This window comes from Neomonachus schauinslandi, chromosome 7 (genome assembly GCF_002201575.2).
Source record: "Neomonachus schauinslandi chromosome 7, ASM220157v2, whole genome shotgun sequence".
Lineage (NCBI taxonomy): Eukaryota > Metazoa > Chordata > Mammalia > Carnivora > Phocidae > Neomonachus > Neomonachus schauinslandi.
Window position 1 is genome coordinate 24,555,734 of NC_058409.1, and position 7,006 is coordinate 24,562,739.

Here is a 7,006-nt window from a genome sequence, read left to right on the forward strand (position 1 = left end):
GATCGTACAATTCTGAATTGCAACTGACTACGAGAACCCTAAATCGAACTCTTCGTCTTACTTGAACTCCACACACGAGCATTTCAGATTTGTACTTTCAGCTTCCTATAAATGATACCTATTGTGAGAGAAAAAGCAATAAGGATACTCCTCAAAGTCCTATACCCCATGATCCATCCTCAAAGAGTGGAAGGAACAGCAAAGTGGAAGGAACAAAGCACTGACGTCAATTACGAGATTAACCCCGGGCACAGGCAAGCTGGAGGAAAGGCCTAAACATCAATATCCAAATACGAGCTATCGGGATAACAGAACGATTGCGAAGTTATGGGGGGTATTCAAGTATTACACCCCCCACCTTCTCATTTTTAGTTAATCCCCTTCGCTAGACGAAAGTGGAAAATTTTTTTCCTTTTTTTTTTTTTTTTTTTTTTTGCAGAGAAGGTGGGGGTGGGGGGGAGACGTGCGCAGGATCGCGAGAGGGAAAGCGAGAACTAGTTGGGTAATGATAGCCAGAATCTAGGCCCATTTTCTCTTTAACTAGAAATAACTTCCAATTGAAGAGGGTATTAAAAAGTAACAAATCAGTCGACGGAATTTTCTGAGGGCAGGAACGAATTAAGAAACGAAAGCGGAAAGGAGAAACGGCGAAACGATGGATTTCTGGGAATATTTGTTAGGATGGGTTAGCCTTATTTATTTATTTTTTTTTTCCGAGGGCGGGGGGTGAAACGGGAAGAAGAGGGGCGAAGCCGGATCGAGCAGCCCTGGCCTGGAAGGTCTCCCCGAGCCCCCAGGCGGACCCTGTGCTCCGTCTCCCCCACCCCCACCCGGCGGCCAGGCCCGGCCCGGCCCTCAGTCAGTTCCGTCGGCCCGTCTCACCTCCAATCCCTGCTCCGCTAGGCCCGAACCATCTCCCAGCTGCGGCAGCGGCGGCGCCGGGCCTGCACCTTCACCGGACGCGCATACGAGCCCGCCCGGGGGGAGGGGGGGCGGCGACAGGCTGCCAAGGGCGAGGGGCTCCGGGCGGCGGCGGGGGTTCGGGAGGGCTGGAAAGGCGCAGGCGGGGGCGGCGGCGACGCGCCTCACACGGAACAGGCGGAGGTCCCGCCCCGCTCCATGACGGTCGGGCCCAGCCCGGGACGGCCGACTGAGGCGGCAGGGGCGGGCCGACGAGGACCTGGCACCGGGATCCCCGCCCCGTCCGCTGGAGGCGGCGGCGGCGACGGCGACTCGGCTCCCGCAGCCAGGACTGTGACTGACGCAGCGGCCGTGCCACCCACGTGACCAGGGCCGGGCGGGGGCGAGGCGTCACGTGGCGACGCCTCGCCCCTCCCCGCCAGAAAAGCTGGGGGACTGCGGGGCCGCGGGGCCTGCGGTGACGGGAGGCGACACGGGGGCGGTGACGTGCGCGGCTGTCGGGTCGGACGACCCCGGACAGGCGGAGCACCGGCCCCGGTGGCCTGGGCCCGAGCTCCTGGGTCCCGCGGCCGCGCAGGGCAGGGCGGTCGGGCAGGACCGGGCCTGCAGATCACACCCTCCTGTGCACGTAGCCGCTACCGAGGTTCGGAAGGGCGGGGACGGGCCGAGCCGGATGGACCGGTTCTGGGGCTCAGGTGACGGGGGTCAGGCCGTCCGCCCCTGGCGGGGGTCTGGCCGAACCCGAAGCCCCCTAGACCGGCTTCCCGGTGCTGACGTCGGTGCCCCGAGGCCAGCGGCCCTCAACAGGTCGGCAGAGAAAGGAAGTCTCCAGGGACTCACTGCAGGAAGATGCTTGGAACCTCCCTTGAGCTTCTCCCATGAAGCCTCGCCAGCCCTTTTTGTTCGTCATCGAAACATTTTCTGCCACTAAGACTGTTCTTCAGGATATCATTTTCAACACTTTCCTTCATCTCTTAACATCCTGCCCGTCAGGGCAAGCTATAATTTAATTGAGGGTAAAATAATAGTTACAGACCAGACAGGATTTTCAAAGGGTCTCATAGAACCCAGTTTGGTAATTGTTCAGAGAAACTACCTCTGGCTCATCATTTGAAAAACACTTTATAATCTCCTGCCTCTCACCTGTTTTCTTTCTGTGAGGAAGCTTCAGGAAGCTGTGTTGTCTTATTTTGTTTTGTTTACTTTCTGCTAATTTTGAAAAAAGCATTTTGAAGATTGCTTTTGATAAGGTTCAAGGTTTTTGAGGAGCTTTGTGATAAACTATTATGAGGAATGTGCGTATGAAAATGTTTTTATCAGGTGCCTGGGTGGCTCAGTCTGTTAAGCATCTGCTTTCTGCTCAGGTCATGATCCCAGGGTCCTGGGATCAAGTCCCTCATCTGGCTCCCTGGTCAGCAGGGAGTCTGCTTCTCCTTCTACACCTCCCCCATGCTTGTGGACCTGCGCGCTCTCTCTCTCTCTCTCATCCTTGCTCTCAAATAAATAAATAAAATCTTTTTTTTAAAAAAAAGAAAATGCTTTCATCAGCCCTAACAAATGGTAATTCACCAACATCAATAGAAATATAATTTTTTTCTTTTTAAAACTCTGAATTGACCACCTATTATTTTTTAAGCTTCACTGTTTATATCTGTATAGATTTTATCTTTATATGTCTATAAAATGAGGAAGTATACTAATGCAAAATTCAAAAAGCACTCTGATGAAATAGAGTGAAAAAGAATTCCTGCTCCCATCCCTGCCCTTCAGCTGCCATAGTCCTGGAGGCAATCATTTAGCATATATTTATGCGTGTTCTAATGTATCCCTCCCAAGAGATGTTATCAATAAACATGAAAATACAGTTATACAGGGGCGCCTGGGTGGCTCAGTCGGTTGGCAATCTGCCTTCGGCTCAGGTCATGATCCCAGGGTCCTGGGATTGAGCCCCGCATTGGGCTCCCTGCCTCTTCCTCCCTCCCCTAGCTTATGTTCTTTCTCAAATAAATAAATAAAATAAAATAAAAAAAAACAGTTGTACTTCTTTTTACAGGAAAGATAATATACTATATATACTGTTAAGTTCTTTCCTTTTTTCACTTAAAATATCCTGGATATCTTTCCATATTGATGTGGGGCCACAAGCAAATGGTCAAGGATTCTTGAGACGTTTTTGGTGCAAAAAGGTGCTTATTATTATAGCATGAGAACAGGAGCTGTGGGCAAGGAGCTGCACTTTTGTTGTATGAAGCCAGGGGTGATCTGCTTAGAGCTCAAGGGTGTGCAAGGAGTATTACATCATAAACATCTTCCTCGAATTTCTACTAGTAAGATTAGTTTTGGAAGATTTCTCTGGTGCTTATCATTTGGCTGGATATTAACTATCAGTGAGATTTACAGGCAGTCATGAGACCCTTTAAAAATGGAGCAGTCAGCCCCTGTTTGATCCTTATCTAAACTATGCGGGCTATAGGTCACCTCTCTGGGCTAAAGGTGAACATTTTTCTGCTTCTACACATCATCACATATCACTACATAAAGAACTGCTTCATTCTTCCTAGTGGCAGTATAATTTTCCATTGTATGCAAATATCATATTTAGTCAATCCCCATGGCTGGACATTTAGATTGTTGCCAAGCCAATATTATCACAAACTAAGCAGCAACTGATAACTAATTACACCATGCAAAGGGCAACGATACCAATAAATTCTTCAACTGGAACCTTTAGATCAAAAGGTATTGTTAATTTTGATAGATATTGCCAAATTGTCCTCCATAGAAGTTGTGCCAATTTTATTTGCTTTCTTTCAAATTTGGCTTAGGAAGATTTACAAGGCTATATTGGGAGGGAGTGGGGATGAAAAGGGGTAAAAGGAAGATTATTTATCATTTTATACAATAATTAAACAAGTTTTGGGTGCCTGGGTGGCTCAGTCGTTAAGCGTCTGCCTTCGGCTCAGGTCATGATCCCAGGGTTCTGGGATCGAACCCCACATCAGGCTCCCTCCTCGAGGGGAAGCCTGCTTCTCCCTCTCCCACTCCCGCTGCTTGTGTTCCTGCTCTCGCTATCTCTGTCTCTGTCAAAAAAAAAAAAAAAAAAAAAACCAATAATTAAAGAAGTTTCAAGATGCAAATTGATATTAAATAAACTTTACAAGGAAGTTCCTTTACTTATATTGGAATAAATGTTACTCGGAACAAATGCTAACCAAATGATGATATGCTTTCTGTTCTGTAAAGGATCATGATAACCTTTTTTTTTTTTAAAGATTTTTCTTTATTTTTTTTTAAAGATTTTATTTATTTGAGAGAGAGAGCACATGAGAGGGGGGAGGGTCAGAGGGAGAAGCAGACTCCCTGCTGAGCAGGGAGCCTGATGTGGGACTCGATCCCGGGACTCCAGGATCATGACCTGAGCCCAAGGCAGTCGCTCAACCAACTGAGCCACCCAGGCACCCAGATTTTTCTTTATTTTTAACAGAGAGAGAGACAGCGAGAGAGGGAACACTAGCAGGGGGAGTGGGAGAGGGAGAAGCAGGCTTCCTTGCTGAGCAAGGCGCCCGATGTGGGGTTCGGTCCCAGGACCCTGGGATTATGACCTGAGCCAAAGGCAGACGCTAAACGACTGAGCCACCCAGGCACCTGATAACCTTTCAGTACAAAGTGAGGACCTTACCTAAAAAACAAAAAAGGGGGATTGAGGGTAGAAAATGAAGACTTCCGCGCCTGGGTGGCTCAGTCTGTTAAGCATCTGCCTTGGTCTCAGGTCATGATCCCAGGGTCCTGGGATGGAGTCCCACATTGGACTGCCTGCTCAGTGGGGAGTCTGCTTCTCCCTCTGCCACTCCTCCCACTCGTTCTCTCAGTCTCTCTCTCAAATAAATAAGTAAAATCTTTTTTAAAAAATGGAGACTTTTCTATGGCATTATTCTGCGAATAAGAATTTTCTTCCCTATCAGCAATGAGAGAAAAAAATCCTAGAAGTATTTCTCAATAGGTAACATTTTAAAACTCTTATCATTTTATTTAATCAGATGCATCCATTTAACAGTGAATTTTCTGTCTCTATTTTTATATTCTAGAATGTAAGTCAACTGCACAGAATGGAGAAATAGTAAAAAATAACCATATAGCTGTAAGAGAAAAAAACCTCAAAGAAATATATGATTGTTTTATTTACATGAAAGATTTTAAAGTATTCAATATGTATTGTTCAGTAGCAATTCTGAGTAGAGTTCTGGTTTTTAAGTTTTTTATTTTTAAAATTTTTTTCAGAGGGGGAGGGGCAGAGGGAGAGGGAAGGGGGAGGGGCAGGGGGCAGAGGGAAGGGGGAGGGGCAGGGGGAAGGGGAAGGGGCAGAGGGAGAGGAAGAGAGAAAATCTTAAGCAGGCTCAATTCCCAGCACAGAGCCCGTCTTAGGGCTCCATCAAACGACCCTGAGATCACAACCTTAGCTAAAATCAAGAGTCAGACACTTAATCAACTGCGCCGCCCAGACACCCTGAGTTCTGTTTTTTTTTTTTTAAAGATTTTATTTATTTATTTGAGAGAGAATGAGAGAGAGCACATGAGAGGGGGGAGGGTCAGAGGGAGAAGCAGGCTCCCCGCCGAGCAGGGAACCCGATGCGGGACTCGATCCCGGGACTCCAGGATCATGACCTGAGCCGAAGGCAGTCGCCCAACCAACTGAGCCGCCCAGGTGCCCGAATTCTGTTTTTTTTAAAGTCACTTTTTGAGGTACAATTCTCATACAATAAAATGCATCCTTCTTAATGAGTTCTGACAGATGTGTACAGTTGTGTAACTATCACCATAATCAGGACATACATTTCCATTACACCAAAACATTCCCTCATTCTCCTTTGTAGTGAACCCCTCACCTCAACCCCGGTTCCTGGCAACCACTGATATACTTTCTTTCCCTATATTTTTACCATTTCCGGACTATAACATAAATGGAATCATACAGTTTGTAGCCTTTTAAATCTCGCTTATTTCACTTAGCACAATGACTTTGAGATTCATCCACTGTTGTTGCATGTATCGGTAATTTATTCCCTTTTATTGCTGAGCAGTAATCTATTATATAGATATAACATAGCTTGTTTATCCATTCATTAGTTGAAAGACATTTGAGTTTCCAGTTTTTAATGATTATGAATAAAGCTGATATAAAAATCTATGTGCAAAGTTTCATTCAGGCTTTAAATTTATGATTTTTTTAAATTAATTTAAAAAAAAAGATTTAATTTTTGAGTAATCTCTGTACCCAACGTGGGGCTTGAACTCACAACCCCAAGATCAAGCCAGCCAGCTGCCCCTAAAATTATTTTCTGAGAGTCACATCTAGGTTTAGGAAATACCAAGTCACAACTTCATCTACATAAATATCATTATATATTACTTTAGAAACTCATAATTCATTCATTATGAATCAAACATTTATTAAACACCTATATATAGCAGGTACTATTCTAGGCACATGGATAAAACAATTGTCAAATTCCCCTCCCAAAAAATACCACCCAAACAATATGGTGATAGGCAAAACTGAATTTACTATTTACGGGTAACAGAGATCAGTATTTTGACAGTCTCAGTAACATTTCCAAGGGGGAAGGTTTTGGGGTCTGGTTTAAGGGGGCTCTTCAATCAGGAGGCTTGATTAGGATTTGGTGACAATCATGACATAATAGGTTAGGATTAGTGGACACAGCAAAGTAAGTGTTTTTAAGAATCTTGGAGAGTGTATTCATTATTATCGCTGCTCTAACAAACTACCACAAACTTAGGGGCTTAAAATTGCACGAATTGGGGCACCTGGGTGGCTCAGCCGTTAAGCGTCTGCCTTCGGCTCAGGTCATGATCCCAGGGTCCTGGGATTGAGCCCCATGTTTGGCTCCCTGCTCAGCGAGAAGCCTGCTTCTCCCTCTCCCACTCCCCCTGCTTGGGTGCCTTCTCTCGCTGTGTCTCTCTCTGTCAAATAAATAAATAAAATCTTTCAAAATAAATAAATAAATAAATAAATGAAAATAAAATTGCACGAATTTATCATCTGATAATTTTATAAGTCAGAGCTCCG

At 45.6% G+C, this 7,006-nt stretch overlaps 1 protein-coding gene across 2 annotated transcripts in view; it reads right to left on the reverse strand.

Moving 5' to 3' along the window:
• The window catches only part of AFF4 (AF4/FMR2 family member 4), a 90,568-nt gene extending 89,326 nt beyond the window's left edge, over nt 1–1,242 (reverse strand). For both annotated transcript variants that reach the window (XM_021702032.2, XM_021702031.2), the window contains exon 1: nt 883–1,242. The gene's annotated coding sequence lies outside the window, so the exon portion shown is untranslated. The remainder of the gene's footprint in view (nt 1–882) is intronic.
• Between the last annotated feature and the right edge of the window lie 5,764 nt (nt 1,243–7,006).